Below are 16168 nucleotides of genomic sequence, written 5' to 3' on the forward strand. Positions count from 1 at the left end.
TCTGCCATAATCCCAATTGGGAAGACGTGTGCCCTTCGAGCGATAGCTCACGATGAAGAAGTGAATGTTCGTTTTCCAGGCGGAGTCTACTTTTCCAATCTCGGAAAAGATGTGACTGTTGCGCGGATGATCCAGCAACTTTGTCTTGCAGTCAACGCGACCAATGGACACGGTGCCTGTGAGGAGATGCGTGAACAGACAGAACTCTATGGAGTACTGACATTGATGCGACGGTGGTTTGGGAACGAATCATGTCTTTTTATTTTCGATGACATATGGGCACGCAACGACATTAATAAGAAGATTCTTCATCAGTTGTCGGTCCTGGGTGGCAGTGTAGCTGGTACAAGCGGGGAGAGGAGCAGAGTCCTGTATTCTACGAGAGACGAGAACTTGGCGTTGGTTGGTTACCGGGTCAAGTTCAGCGAAAGAGAAAGTGAAGGGGCCAAGGCCGAGAGAATGCTGTTGCAGGCCAGCGGCATGGTCCATGATGCAGTTGATGACGTGAGTTCGAAAGAGGCGATTCATGTCATTCTGGGAATGTGTGCCGGACTGCTGTTGGTTCTGAATGCTGCAGGTACGAGTGTGCGGTACATGCAGGCGCACCAAAGGCAAGATGTGTCGAAGATTTGGGTTTCGTACGTGGAGAAGGTGAAGGAGCGAGTAGGGCTGTCCGAGGAGGAGCCAGGTGATGGGTATTTATCGCTGAATGCGATGTTAGAGTCGTCGCTGGCGCTTTTGGAATCAGATGCCGAAAGCTGCACGGAGAGACAACGAGGTCTGTCGTTTAGGGAAATGCACCGAGGGTTGTGTGTGATGAAGAAGCAGGACTGGATTCCGGTGTCTGTGTTATGCGACTTGTGGGAGACGGAGGATGCGGATGCTGCGATTGCATGTGTATTAGGGATGAACAGGGTTGGGTTGGCAGACATTGAATACAGAGGTTGTGCGGGAGGACTTCGTCTACACGATTTGACGCACAATTTTGCAGTGCGTGAGGCGGAAGAGAATGAAGGGTGCATGTCCTTGGTGCATGAAGTTAGTGGAAAAATATTGCAGCGGGAGACGTGTAGTTGCGACAGCAGGGGTAGGTGGGGCCTCGGATGTGAGGGGATTGAGAGAGGAGTAGGTAGTGGAAAACATTTACCGGTTACTGATGAGGGCGAAACGGTTCGAAGACGCAAGGGTGGTGCTGAGTCCTGGGTGCGTGACGAAAGTGCTGCAGCAGAATGCGGTGCTGCAATACGAAAGATCTGTCAAGGGCCTGAGCAGATATTGGAAAGGAAGGAGCGGAAGAAGGTGCGAGGGCAAAAATAAAGCTGACAAGGATACTTTATGTGGAATGTAAATGGTGATGAAAGCTGCCCGTCTGAGTGTGCCATTTTGTGATGAGAGCATTAGTGGGATATGCTTTCAACTCTACGCTCGTACAATGTACAACAAGCTGTCACTGGAGAGCGTGCGAAAATTTTTGTCGGATATGAAGGATTGGGCTCCGGCACCATGGGTATGTTCTATGACTGAGTGCTTACATCGATTATGCAAACGGGAAATGAAAGCAAAGAAATCGTCATTATGGTTGTCGGTGCGGGACGCGGGCCGCTCGTTAAGCGCGGCTTGGACGCTACAGAGTCGACGGGAATCGGCGTCAAGGTGTATGCCGTCGAGAAGAATCTTAACGCAATTTTCACGTTACGCAATATGCAGCAGCAGCGCGGCCGGGAAAGTGTCACCATTGTCCTAGGGAATATGCGCTCTTTGAAGAGCGAGGTCAAAGCCGACATTTTGGCCTCTGAGTTGTTGGGATCGTCTGGACAATGAGCTTTCAACCGAGTGTCTCGATTGCGCAAAGAAGCTGCTGAGGGGAAGTGGGGTTTCTATTCCTTTCAGCTATAACACTTTTCCCGTCCCTCTGTCTGCGACCAGGCTACGCGATGAGGTCAAGGCATATCGTAACAGCATGAAAGAAATGGACACTTCATATATGGTGAAGATCTATCGGGTTAAGCTCGTTGCTGACATGAACGCGGAGCTTTGCTAAGCGATTCTAAGTTGTGATTATCCACCAAGCTCCTTTCCACGACACCAAATGGCCATGGTCACGGAATGTGACTTCCCACTCGGTCAATTATGTTTGTTCCATCAAAAGATGGCAGAATGTCATTTGCAGACGACGTTTGCAATGCGTAACAGTCTCGAATTTTCGCGAGAACCCCCGTATAAACGGTTTTCCATATTTCCCTCGTGTCTTCCGGGCCGCTCTTGTTCATTTCATCAGCTTCCGAGAGGGCTTTAGTCAGCTCGCGAAGTTTTTTAACATGACGAATCGTTCGGTCAACGCCATCGTGAAGCTGAAACTTCGTCCCTTGCCCTAATTGCTCAGAAACAGCAACACTCTTTGACCACTGTGTTGTTGCATAGTTTGTAGTGCAATGCGCCTGTCGGGCAGAGACCGCGGTCCGATGGTCCAGCAAAAACAACAACAGCAACAAAAAGAAGAACTGCCGACGGCACAGCGCTACGGAGTGTCCGACTCTCCCTTCTCCGTTTAAACGAGCTTGCGACTCGTAGTAGCTCGGATCCCTGATGGGGGGGGGGCACAGAGAAATAGCCCGGCCCGGGATCGGTGTGGTAGAGACTTGCGAAGAGATCTGCTCGACTGTAGCATAACCCCCCCCCTGGGGGTTTAAATTAGATTAGATCAAGAACTAGATCAGCTACTGTAGAGCGTCGAGCTCTACAGTACCACCGCGCGTGTCCACGTGTACACCACGGGGACCAGGGACATGCGCATACACGTGCACACGTGTACAGCGCGCGAACGAAGCGCGCACGCACCACGGGTGATACGTGTACTGTCAGCCTCGACATAGCTGACAGTATTACAGTGCAGGCCGACCTGCACTACAGTAGCCCACTACAGTACCTCGGTACTGTAGTGTTATGATAGAGTGTTTTGTATATTAAATATGGAGCGGACCGACGGCGGCGGAAGGGGATAAGCACGGGCTTGTCCTCAACCGACCGCCAAGGTGAGTCCACCCAGCTTATTCTAAACGTCGCCTTCGCCCTTCGCGCGCGTTTAGTCGGAGCCGAGCCGGAGTGGACGCGCAGCACGCGAGCGAGCACGGAACCGCCTCCGCCCGTCAGCACTGGTACGTCACCCAGTGCTGCTCCGGGGCGTCGAGGCGTCGATCCGCTCGTGCGTGCGCGCGTCCCTGCTCGCTCCCGCTCTACCACCGCTACCCGGGCCCGAGCCCGGTTCCGTAGCTGGTTGGCCCGCTTCACCCCTTCTCCGATCCGGGGTCTACAGGTCGAACTGTGCATACACCTCCAGTCGTCTGGGGGTGTTTATGCTACAGTGGTCTCCCGACCTAGAAGACCCCGAGATCTTTCCGAGAAGACTTTCTTTTTCCTCCGCGTCCGTACGCGTTGAGATGAGTCAAGAATACGCCACCTCGATCCGGTCCGAACCGGCGGATCCGAGGGCGGCTGCTTTGCACGCACCATCCCCGCCGTTCGGCGACGGCGACGCTGGTCTCCGAGACCGCGAACCGTCGCCCGAGTCCCCCGAAGGACAAGCGGCTGCGATGTTCGATCGCATAGCTGACTACATCGAGGAAGTCCGTACTTCACTCCGTATAGACGTGACGGACGCCGTCTACTCGCGATGTATGGACGAGCTTCGCTCCCTACGTGAAGGGAGGTTCGATCGAGTCAGCCAGTCCTTGGAGAATCTCCGAGCACTAGTCGACGAGTTACACTCGCGACTGGTGCTCGTCGAAGACTCACGCCTCGCACAGCCCGTACTGCACGGGCAAGGTCGCCCCACGAGGCCGACCTCGACGAGACGTCCCGACGATCGACCGTCCCCGTCAGCAGAGCAGTTGGGTGCGTTCGCGCACCTCTCCGCCGAGCTCAACGCTACGCGACAGCGTGCTCGTGACATGGAACGGACCATGGCCGCAAGGCTGCCCGGTGCCCCCACGAGAGGGCCCGGTGGTGCCGTACCTCCGAGCGCCGTCGCTCCGGAAGGTTGGCGTCCGACTGGCGCCAACGCCAGTCGGACTGCGGAAGGAAACCGTCCTCCGATGGGCGCCAATCTCGCGTCCGAGACCCAAGCATTGCCGCCTATCCCCGTAAGTAGGCGGAAGATGGACCGCGTATCGTACGCGGACGAACAGGACCGTGGAGGAGCCGCCCGCGGATCCGGAGAACCGATGTTCTCCGTCGATCCCCGCTGGGGCGGCTACCCGCCGGCGAGTTATGCCGAGCATCCAGGTCCGGTAGACGTCCGTACGCTACCGGTTACCTCCTTCGGCACGCTAGGTCCCGCCGAACCCGGGCTCGAGCCGGTGCATACGATGATCCAAGAGTTCAGCGCCGTCGCTGACTATCGTATGTACCGCTTGGATAACACCTCGAGGCTCGTCACCTCGGGTGACGCGGGACGGATCGCGAAGTACGTCCAACGCTGCCGTGGGATCCGTCCCACGATGAGGAGCTTTGACGGTACGGACCCGATCCAGCTCCTACCGTTCTTGAAGGATATTCGGATAACCTTCAACTCGCAACACCTGACCGAAGGTGTTGCCGTGAGAGTCCTCGCGCACTTTTTAGAGCGCGACGCGGAGCGCCTGTATACGAGTTATACGATGCGTGGCCTCCGCGCCGGCCAACTACACGACGACGTGAGTTGGCCGGGGCTCGTGAACCAGTTCCTGAAACGCTACCTAACCGACGACGTGTTAGGTGAAGCGTACGACGCTGTCGCGACGGCGCGACAGCAATCTCATGAAACGGAGAGCACGTTCGCGGACCGGCTCGAAACGGCCGCGTTCCGGTGCACGGCAGTGTTCTCCGAACAGTCCCTCGCGCACTACTTCGTGCGGGGACTCGCTCCTGCGACCCGTGCCGCAGTTTCCGAGACAGTGCAGCGGCTGCCGAGCCGCCAGAAGACCGATCTTCCGACCATCCGCCGTATCGCAACGGCAGAAGGAACCACTTACCGCGCTCGACGCGGTTTACCTCTGCCGGATTCGAAACCGGCAGGGAGGGCTGGCAGGACTACGAAGTCCGCCGCAACAAGTTCGCCCGCCTCTACCCTCCATGTCGGGGAGGATGAGTGGCAGGCCGACCCTGTCCTCATTACGCAGGGAGCAGGGCCAGTAGGGGGTCGATCCCCTTCACCGATGTCGACCGGAACGACGTCGAGCTACGCGACCGCGTTCGCGGCCACTCCAAGAGCACCCAGGGGTACGGACCCCCGGGTCGCTGAGCTCGACATCTCAAACCGAGATACTGGAGGTGAAGCCCCTCGCGTGCCCCTCCTCACCGATGAGGAGGCGCGTCACGCGGCGACCTTCGCCTCAACGGACGGCAGCGCGTACGTGTGCTGGCTATGTCGTACGTACGGACACGCCATGTACGCCTGCCCGTTCCTGTCGCCGGAACAACGAATGTTCACGGCGTACAGGAACTACCGCTACCAGATGGAGACGCGCCCCGGGGCGCGCAATCTACTCCGGCAAGCGGTCGGCGAGGGTCGTCCCCCGCGTCAAGGTTTCCCGAATCGGTCGGGTGGGGGCGCTCGATTCGCCCCCCGTGGAGGCGGGTATCGTCGTACCGAACTCGATCGTCGCGATCGGCCCGACTACCGCCAGGCCGACACAAGGTACCCCCGCCAAGGAGGGAGAGGGGACCGAGACCGTTCTCGGTTACCCCAACAGGTACAGAATGCGATAATGTACCTGCAAGACTGGGTAGAGGATCCGTACCCCCTACCCGCGGAGGGTCACGAAGGAGAGCCGACTCGCTTCATCCCCCATATCTTGCGACGGCCGGACGCCGCAGGTCAAGGCCCGGAAGTACCCGAGTACTTCGCCAAGGCTGCCGAGCCGCCCGGGAGGAATAGTCCCGACCCACGTGGTCGGCCACCCGGAGAAGACCTGGCCGACGATAGCCAGGGGGGTAGCTCCGATAGCACCGGTAGTTCGAAAAAAGGGTAAAGACGGTTACGTACACGCGGTCGCGTGAGCCGTCTTTTCCCTATGAACTAGACCGGTCCCCGCGTGCTGGCCAAGGACACGGGGGGTATTGTCCGATAATACATCCCCCGCTATCGGAGTCGAGCACGGGGACTCCAGCAATGTCGACATTGCAGGAGAAACCCAACACCGAGACCCACGTAGACCCGATGTTGGAAGAAGGCACCACAGGGACATCCGTCGTCCCAGTGAAGCGCAACGAGCGAGACGCGGTTAACGCCGACCGACACGAGTCGGTCGACCTCCTGACCCCGGTGAGCCCAAGGTCGCCGACAAAATGTCCGCCTCGTACGGACGCCAACACCTGGACGGGCGTCAGTGAGACGCGAACGTCCCCCGGCTCGAGCCGAAGGAAACGCAAGAGGGGCCAATGCCGAAGTCGAAGGCCCTGGCGGAACGACCTCACCGATAAGGTCGCGCCCAAGGTGGTCGATGGCCTCGTATGCCTCATGACGTCGAAAATATATAACGTCTTGGGCTCCGTGGCCACCGAAGGCAACGCGTTTAAGCCCCACACGATCGCCGTCGACACGTGCTCGGGCTACAACTTGGTGAGGAAGGCGGACCTCCCTCCCGACTGGGCCCGCTACGTAATACGGGGCGCGCCATTACCACGCCTGGCTGGCGCGAACAGTAACCCGCTTCGACTTACGGCGGTCGTCCGCCTCGCGGTCCGGCTGCGGAACACGACGTTCCGCATACCTTTCGTAGTGGCCGAACAACTCGCTGTTCCCGTTCTACTTGGGACCGCGTTCATCGATGCCCACGTACGCAGCATCGACATCGACGGACAGAAGCTCGAACTTCGTCACGGTGGCTCGGTAGCCATCGTTAATGGGAAGGGGGAACCGACTCCCCCTACCAGGCGACATGGTCGCCAAACGAGTCGTCCGGAGGTACGCGAGGAGGCCCCGCAGGCGATCCGAATCGCCCGCTGGGCTACCATCCCCGCGATGTCGCAAGCCCGTGTGCGTGTGACAACCGCGGGGAGGGGTCTCGTGTTCCTGGAGCCCAAGCCCTCACTCCAACACCGGCATGGAGTGAGGCTGACGAATGGCGTCGCGGAAGTCCTGCCGAACCAGACATTCGAAGTCATCGTCGCGAACTTCTCGCGACGGGAGAGGCGGCTTCCGAAGCACACCGTCGTGGGATACGCGAAGCGCAACCCCCTCGCGATCCTCACGCCCGAACGTCGAGTCGCTGAGGGGGTCGCGCTCGCGTTACACCTGACCGACTTTACCGATCAAGTCGGAGAGGTCGGAGCTGGCCGATCCAGCTCCGACGAGAAGGCAGCCGCGGGGAGTGAAGGGGTTGACCCGGACGAACGGACACCTATACCCCAACCGACGGCGGGGGGTACTGTACCCCCCCAGCAGAAGGATCCCAAAAATCCATCGATGGATTGGGAAAAAGAGATTGACTTGTCATACATCGACGATGACAAGCTCCGTGGCCACGTGCTTGAAATGCTCCGTAAGCACTCGAGTCTGTGGAGCGGTGCGCTCGGAACGATCCAAGCCACAGAGCACCGCATTCCCCTCGAACCGGGAACGAAACCAATTCGTTCTATGCCCTATCGAAAGGGCCCGGCCATGCGCGAAATGGTCGCGAAGGAGGTCAACAAGATGTTGAACGCAGGGGTTATCGAGCCCGCGAGCACCGAGTGGGCGTCCCCGGTGGTGCTCGTACCGAAGAAAGACGGCTCTCTTCGGTTCTGCGTGGACTACCGGCGTCTCAACGCGAAGACTGCAGCGGATTCGTATCCGCTGCCGCGTATGGACGACTGCATCGACTCGTTAGGAGATGCAGCCGTCTTTACGACGCTGGACTGCAATTCCGGTTATTGGCAGATCCCAGTCGCTCCGGAGGACCGGGATAAGACTACCTTCACGACACATATGGGTACGTACCGCCATTTGCGTATGCCGTTTGGATTGAAAGGGGCACCGGCCACCTTCCAACGTGCCCTCGATATCATCCTCTCCGGAGTCCGCTGGCAAATATGCCTCGTCTATCTCGATGATGTTATCGTGTTCTCGCGTACGGACGCGGAACACGCAAGGCATCTCGATACCGTCTTGAGCTTGTTGCGGAGTGCCGGCATCTCCCTCAAGCTCAAGAAGTGCAGCTTCTTCCGTCCCAAGGTGCATTACCTGGGGCACGTGATATCCCCAGGTAAGCTGAGCGTTTCGGATACGGCCTCCGACGCCTTCCGAACGTTCACGTTCCCGAGGACGCTGACGCAGGTGAGCTCGTTCCTCGGGGCGTGTAACGTGTATCGTCGCTTCGTCAAGGGCTTCTCGAAGATTGCCCGTCCGTTAACTGATATAACGCGCAAGGACTCGGATCACGATTTCGATAACCCAACGGAAGTTCAGCTTCAGGCTTTCGAAAGCCTGAAGGCTGCGATGATCTCCCCGCCGATCCTCGCGCTACCACGGTACGGCCGACCGTACCTGTTGGACACTGACGCCAGTGCATATCAACTCGGGTGCACCCTCCTACAGGAGCACGACGAGCCAAACGATTGGCGCCCCGTTGGGTACTGGTCGTACTCTCTAAGCGATAGCGAACGGAACTACAGCGCTACGGAGCGTGAGTGCTTCGCCGTGGTGTGGGCCGTCCGCACACTGCGGCCGTATATCGAAGGAACCAAGTTCACCGTCCGGACGGATCACGACGCCCTCCGATGGCTCATGTCGCTCACGGAGAGCTCAGGAAGACTCACCCGGTGGCGGCTACGTCTGGCTGAATACGATTTCACCATTCAGTACCGCCCCGGGCGCGTGCATCAGGTGCCCGATGCCCTGTCACGACTCGTGTCGCCGAAGGTCGCCGATGACCCTCGCCCCACCGTCGAGGTGGATGACGACATTCCCACCTTCGACGGGGGTACGACCGTTCGAGACGTATCGAACGAGCTCGCGGACCACGCTTGTACCGCGAGCTGCGATCATCAGGCGGTCCATGTCTTCGTAACGACACGGAACCAAGCCGAAGCCCGAACAAGGTCGCGCGTACGGACGCGCGACGAACCGCGAGGTGACGACGAAGCCCCCGGTCTTCAAGGACCCAATTCGTTTTGGGAGGAGAACGACGAGTTCGACGCCACCGATATCCAGCGCGCCGAAGACCCCGAGGCTGGCGCCCTCGACTCCCCGGTCGCCCCACCGCAGGACGACCTTCCGGCCCCTCTTACGATAGAGGAGATAGCCGAGGAGCAACGCGTGGATGACTTCTGCCAAACCGTTTTGGCACGACAGTCAGAGTCCCGGGACTCCGCGTTCTTCGAGGACCACCAAGGGGTGCTCAAACGGAGACACCCCTTCGACCCTTATATCGTTCAGGTGGTGGTACCTCGGACGCTCCGCGCCAGGCTCCTCCGCCTGTGCCACAACCCGGCCATCGCGGGGCACCCGGGCCAGAACCGTATGTACTACGCACTTCGACGCGAGTACTACTGGCCCCACCTGGCTGCAGACGTGGCAGCCACGGTGCGAGGGTGTCGGACCTGCGCGATGAACCGGGTCAAGCTGAGGAAACATCTCAACCGATTGAGATTGTTCCCAGCTACGAGGCCTCTCGAGAGCCTCGCCATCGACATCTTGGGGCCGCTCCCCAAGACGAAGACAGGAAAACGATTCCTGCTCGTGACTACGGACCGTTTTAGCAAGCTGACGCAAGTCGTGGCGCTCCGCACGATAACCGCATACACCGTCGCAGTTGCGTTCTGCGAGTCGTGGGTGTTCAAATACGGCGTCCCTCGCACGTTGCTTTCGGACAACGGCCCTCAGTTTAATGCCAAGTTCTTCCACAGCACGTGCCGTGTTCTGGGGATAACGAATTTGTACACTTCGGCGTACCATCCCCAGACGAACGGGCAAGTCGAGCGATATAACCGAACAATCGCCTCGATGCTGCGGAACTACGTAGGTGAACACCAGGACGACTGGGATGTGTACGTGGGGCCGCTTACGTATGCGTACAACTCCCACGTACATCGCACCACACGCACCACGCCGTTTGAGCTCGTGCTCAGCAGGCCCCCGACGGAGTTCTCGCTCCGACGGACGGAAGGCGACGCGCCCCCTGCCGACAGTGGGAACCCATATGCCGAGTTCCTCAAGACCCTGGACTCGACTATCCAAAAGGCCTACGGAAGCCTTCGGCGAACGCAAGCTCGCTATAAACGCGACTTCGACAAGCGTATTCGGCGCACCAACTCGCGCCTCAAGGCAGGTGACTACGTATATCTGAACCCCACCGATGGGGGGAAGACATCAAACAAGCTGGCCTCCCCGGCTGTCGGACCGTACCGAGTTCTCGCGAACGACCAGCGCACCATCACGATCGATCGTGATGAAGTTACAGAGCGCGTCTCGGCAGACCGCTGCGTCTACGCACCCCCGCCGGTGAACGCGCCAAAGGCTAGCACGACTACCCCCGAAGACCTTGCCGACAAGATCAATGAAGGCACACAGTATGCCGTCGAACGGCTACTCAAACATCGCGTCATGGAGGATGGAACTACGGAGTTCCTCATTAAATGGGCAGACTACGATACTCCCACATGGACAGCGCGTACCCACATCCCCGAGGAGTTGGTGTCTCGTTACGCACAAAGACTCCGGGCGCGTACAGGGAGAGACCTCACCTCAGAAGTGAACGCGGACGTTCACTCTTGAGGAGGGGGCCCTCAACCGCATCGTTGCGGGTTAAATTCCACCTCGAATTAAATGCACCCCGCGTACATGGGGCAAAAGAGGACGCGCGAAGGGACAGCTGTCCCCAGAGGGCAGCAACGGAATAATTCGCGAGACGTCAAGCCGTATTGGCAAGCGAATCCGCCGCGGGCGACGCGCTACCGTCAACAAAGGTCATAAGCAAAGACAGGACGTACTGTCTTACAAATAATTCGAAGAAGAAAAGGGAAGGAACCGAACCTCCCCAAAAAAGCGCGAAAGGACTGTGATAGTACGAGCAATCACCGCGCCCCTCGTACAAATAATAAGGAAGCCGGGACGTATCAGTGAGACGGAACGCGGAAAACGACGCAACAAGACCCGGCTGTACGTACAGACCGAAAGGAGGCGCCCGCCGAGCCAAGATGTGGCACGGGAAGTGGGGAGCCGTCTGGCAAAATGGGGTCGGAGCAAGATGCAAGGAGACGAGGAAGATGAGAGCACATCTGGTACTAGCCAGATCGCGCCGCCCCTTTCTGCAACAGGCCGTCGCGCGAGCATTATGGCAGCCCTATGATGTCCCCCGTGACCGCTCAGCGAAGACGGGAGGGGTCGGAATGGAATCCCATCTCGATGTGAGCGCCGACGAGATCGTACCAGATCGGCGAGTCTCCAAGCCATGGAGAGGTGGTGTCCGAGCGAGGTCCGCCACTACGGCCTCTTGAGGCCGTACAGTACAGGCAAGAGAGCTCCTGTACTCGGACGTTCGGGCACAAGCCGCCGGCGACTCGTACCTCCGGTACAACAAGCCCTGACAACCGCCACTGTCAATTCCGAAAAAAGAAAAAGAAAAAAAATCGGAAAAAATGAAGGGGATTTTCGAATTTCAAGAGAAAAAGGAGCTCACGTGCGCACGGTACGCGCACACGCGAGCAGAACGCGCCGCAAGGCACTGGCGCACGCGCGCTGTCCCTCGCTGACCGACGCTCATGTCCGTACAGGAGCAGAAATGCGGGCTGCTCGAACGAGCCATACGAGGTCAATCGGCAAGACCGCACGAACGCATGAGCCCCGCCCCCTCCGCCTGGGATCGCCAAGTCAGGGCTCCAAGCCACGACACACAAGAGCGCCCGAATACGATGTACGACACCCCCTCCGAGGAGGCGTCGCGCGCGGATCACGCGTAGTCCGAACCCTCTCGGAAGGAGACAGCGGGGGACAAGCGTCGTTCCGAGAAGAAGGAGCGGAGACCGCGCGCACGGGGAAGAGTCTCAGGCGACGCCGACCGACGCCCTGACACGAGAAGGAGGATACGTACCCCTCTTTCTCCCCGACGCAGACCAACCACGTAAGCCGGCTCGAGCCGGCGGGACGGATCGCAAAGCAAGGAAAGGAGCACCCTCTCCCACTAGAGAGCCCCCTATCAGTCCCCCGGGCTATGGCGCTTGCCGCCACCTGTCGCCGCGCGCGTGCGTGCGTCAATGGATACGCGGGGGAAGGCGGCGACGTGACAGCGAGGGGATACGATCACACCCCCTCGTCGTGTGGAGGGGGACGACGGACCATCGGGGAGGTAGGTAAAATACCAAAGGGAGGATAGGACCCGTGCTGTGGGGTTATGACGAAGGACGCGGTACGAGCGGCGGAGAGGGCGGTCGGCAGACGTCTACCGACCCTTCCCGGCTCCCTGACACACGCCAACGATGGGCGGTCTGGTATACTCGGGGCAGAGAGGCAAGGAGCCCTAGTGGCTTTACGGATGACGGACGGGAAGAGAAAGGATGACGTGGATAAGTGGCTCACTGGCTCAACGGCCCGAGCGGTTGGGGGGCACCGACGGGGTAGGACCGTAGCTGCCTGGAGGACAATAACTAGGGTGCGAAGGCACCCTCGTGTCCATGTCCTCAAGGGGGGGCATGGCTACCGCCCCGTACTGCGACCAGGAAGGCCCCGGACCGACCGGGGGCGCACGCGCGTTGGCCATGGGAGAATCGTACCCCACCCCTTCGTAGGGGTCCGGCAACGCCGGACGCGGCATAGAGGCCGAGGGAGTGCGTGACGGAGCGACAAATGAGGACGGAACCTGACGTATGGACCGGAGGGTGTCGCGTTCGCGGCGGTAGCGATCGCGCTCCGCAGTGACACGCTCCAGGGAGTCAGATTGACGCCTCGAGGACTCCCTGAGGGCCTCCAGTTCGCCCCGCACTCGGTCTAATTGCGACGCGTACGTCGAGCGCTCCGCCCCGAGGTGGCGTGCTTCCTCACTACGGGCTAAGTACCAGCTGGCAAGGGTGCTCAGCAGGGTACCGACATGCCACGCTCGATCGATCGAGCTCCCCAGGGCCCGTCCCAAGTCGGGAATAATCTTGATCTCGTCCCGGGGCAGCGCCAAGAACCGCGCGGCATTCCGACCCGGCGAGTCGCCCACGGAGGTGGCCAGAGGCGGAAGGGGTGGCACGGGCGAGACGGCAGCTGTACAGTAACTCGCATCCGAGGCGAGCGGGGCGCGAACCGGGTCCGTACCCGCGAACATAGGAGACGCGGATTCCCCGTCCAAATCGCGGTACCGCTTGCGGTAACCCAACCGTGACGCAGACCCCACGCCTCCGCCCCTACCCGAGGGACCCGAAGCGGACGGTACAGGACGAGCCACGAAGGAGTCGTTCCGGTAATCATACACGAGAAAGGCGCTGCGTACGCCCGTAGCGAAGTCGGGCCACGAACGACGATTACGCACGCTCACGGCACAAGCTCGGTGCATCAGATCTAGAACGGCACAGTGCGTCCACGCCACGTGCGGGGAAGACCGCTCCAAAGGGTGCAGCGGCACATCAGGGAGCGACGGCGCGACCCTGCCGAGGAATGCCAACACCCCGATGGGTTGCACAAACGCGCGGCCGTGCAACGAAACCTCGCTCATAAAGGCGTTCTTCAAGGACCACGCCCACTCTCGTTCCACGTTATAGATCAGGTCATCGTACGCCGGGTGACGTGGGTCCCCACACGCAAACCCGAAATGTTTGAGGGCAAAAGGGAGTAAGGGGTGAACACCGAGAGAAGGGAGAGCCTCCCGTACGACCGCCGGAAGGGCCGGGAAGTCGCTTTTTGAGAGGCCTCGTTCGAACGAGGCAGAAGCAAACACGCGGCCGTCCGACTCGTCCGCGTGACGATAGGCTGCCCAATCGTGCGGGGAGATCGCAATAGAATGAAGTCTCATCAGTGTGCAAGCGGATTTTTGAAGAGCGGCACGAGCCCTGGAGTATGCCTAGGGCCTCGGGCTGACATACAGCCCGACGATTTCCGAAAGGACGAAACGGCGAGGGCCCCGTGGGTCCCGATTGAACAAGTAGCAGGCCATCCGGTCAACGTAGTCTACTTCCTCGTGGCTGAACGCAAAGGTCCGATCGCTCGGGATCTCGTCCGGGAGCTGATAGGGCGCTCCGCCGCCCTCCGCATGCAGGCGCCCTAGCGCGAGAGACGCCTCCTCGGAAAGACCGCCTTCGTACAGCATCCGGATGCGTAGCATGTCGGGCCGAAGGCAATCCTTCGTAAGAAGCTCCCCCACCGTCACGCCCGAGCGAGCATGACGACGCCACGGATACCTCAGCCGACTGAGCAGCAGGGGCGCGGACCGCTCGAGCGGCACGCCCAGCCACTGCGTGGACGTGTTAGCAGCCTCCTGCTCCACTCCCCCGCTATCCCGAGTCGACTCGAGAGGAACCCCAGGACGTCGGCAGCTGCCACAGGCGCCGTAGGATCCCTCGACTGGCTGATAGGGGGCGCTGTCGCCGCCCGCTGCGGATAACGCCTCGCGCGGGATGCCCCCGGGGGCGCCGGATACAAGAGGGATTGGCCCCTCTTCCTTGCCAGCTGCAGCCGGGTCTGCCTCCGTGACCGCGGCGCGAACCTCATTCACTACCGCCGGCCCTGCACGCAACTCTACTGAAAGAGTGGATTCTCGGGACCCACGGGCACGCTGGAACGGACTCGCCCGTGGGACAGCGACGACAGGGGCGCGACGACGCGCCTCGCCCCCGTCCGCTGCGACAGCGGACACCGACCCGCCCCCGCTCAGCGGGGGAGCCAAGGAGCTCGACGACGGGCCCTCCGACGAGGGTAGGAGGGGGGAAGGGGTCACGAGGGGCGACGGTGTACCCGTCATCACGCCGAGACGGTAGGGGCCCTCCGACAGAGCGCGTACAAGAAGCGCACGCGAGACCTCACCGGCGCGAGGGGGAAGGATGACACGCACGACGAAAGGCGTACGACCGCCGAGACGAGCTCTCGTAGGCAGTACGACGGGATGAAGAGGGGAGTAAGAAAACGCACGTGTGAGCGCGCGGGGGTGTAGGGGGAATAACGACAGAAGGACACGCGGGAGGGAAAGAGGCCTCGGAGCAAGGGAGTGGCTTGTATCAATCTCAATCACCGACATGTTTCGCACCACAAGCACTCGTGACCGCCGACGTTCACCCTTGAGGGGGGGGCCAAGTAGCATAACCCCCCCCCCTGGGGGTTTAAATTAGATTAGATCAAGAACTAGATCAGCTACTGTAGAGCGTCGAGCTCTACAGTACCACCGCGCGTGTCCACGTGTACACCACGGGGACCAGGGACATGCGCATACACGTGCACACGTGTACAGCGCGCGAACGAAGCGCGCACGCACCACGGGTGATACGTGTACTGTCAGCCTCGACATAGCTGACAGTATTACAGTGCAGGCCGACCTGCACTACAGTAGCCCACTACAGTACCTCGGTACTGTAGTGTTATGATAGAGTGTTTTGTATATTAAATATGGAGCGGACCGACGGCGGCGGAAGGGGACAAGCACGGGCTGGTCCTCAACCGACCGCCAAGGTCAGTGCACCCAGCTTATTCTAAACGTCGCCTTCGCTCTTCGCGCGCGTTTAGTCGGAGCCGAGCCGGACTGGACGCGCAGCACGCGAGCGAGCACGGAACCGCCTCCGCCCGTCAGCACTGGTACGTCACCCAGTGCTGCTCCGGGGCGTCGAGGCGTCGATCCGCTCGTGCGTGCGCGCGTCCCTGCTCGCTCCCGCTCTACCACCGCTACCAGGGCCCGAGCCCGGTTCCGTAGCTGGTTGGCCCGCTTCACCCCTTCTCCGATCCGGGGTCTACAGGTCGAACTGCGCATACACCTCCAGTCGTCTGGGGGTGTTTATGCTACATTTTAATTACATCATTTCGGGGGTTTCAAGTTGTTCACCATGGTTGTAATGGGTAATTACGTGTGGCCTTGGCGCTGGACACTTGTGTGCGGTGTACACATGTACACATCGCCAGGTTGCTGCGTGTACGTACACTTGTACACGTCGCCTACATACGGTCCGGCGCGTGTCCGAGCACAGTACATGTGAATTAAAAGTACAACAAGTATTTCTCGCAAGAGACATGTACTTACGTGAGTATTCAGTG

Source organism: Chondrus crispus, genomic scaffold, assembly GCF_000350225.1.
Source record: "Chondrus crispus Stackhouse genomic scaffold, scaffold_173, whole genome shotgun sequence".
NCBI lineage: Eukaryota > Rhodophyta > Florideophyceae > Gigartinales > Gigartinaceae > Chondrus > Chondrus crispus.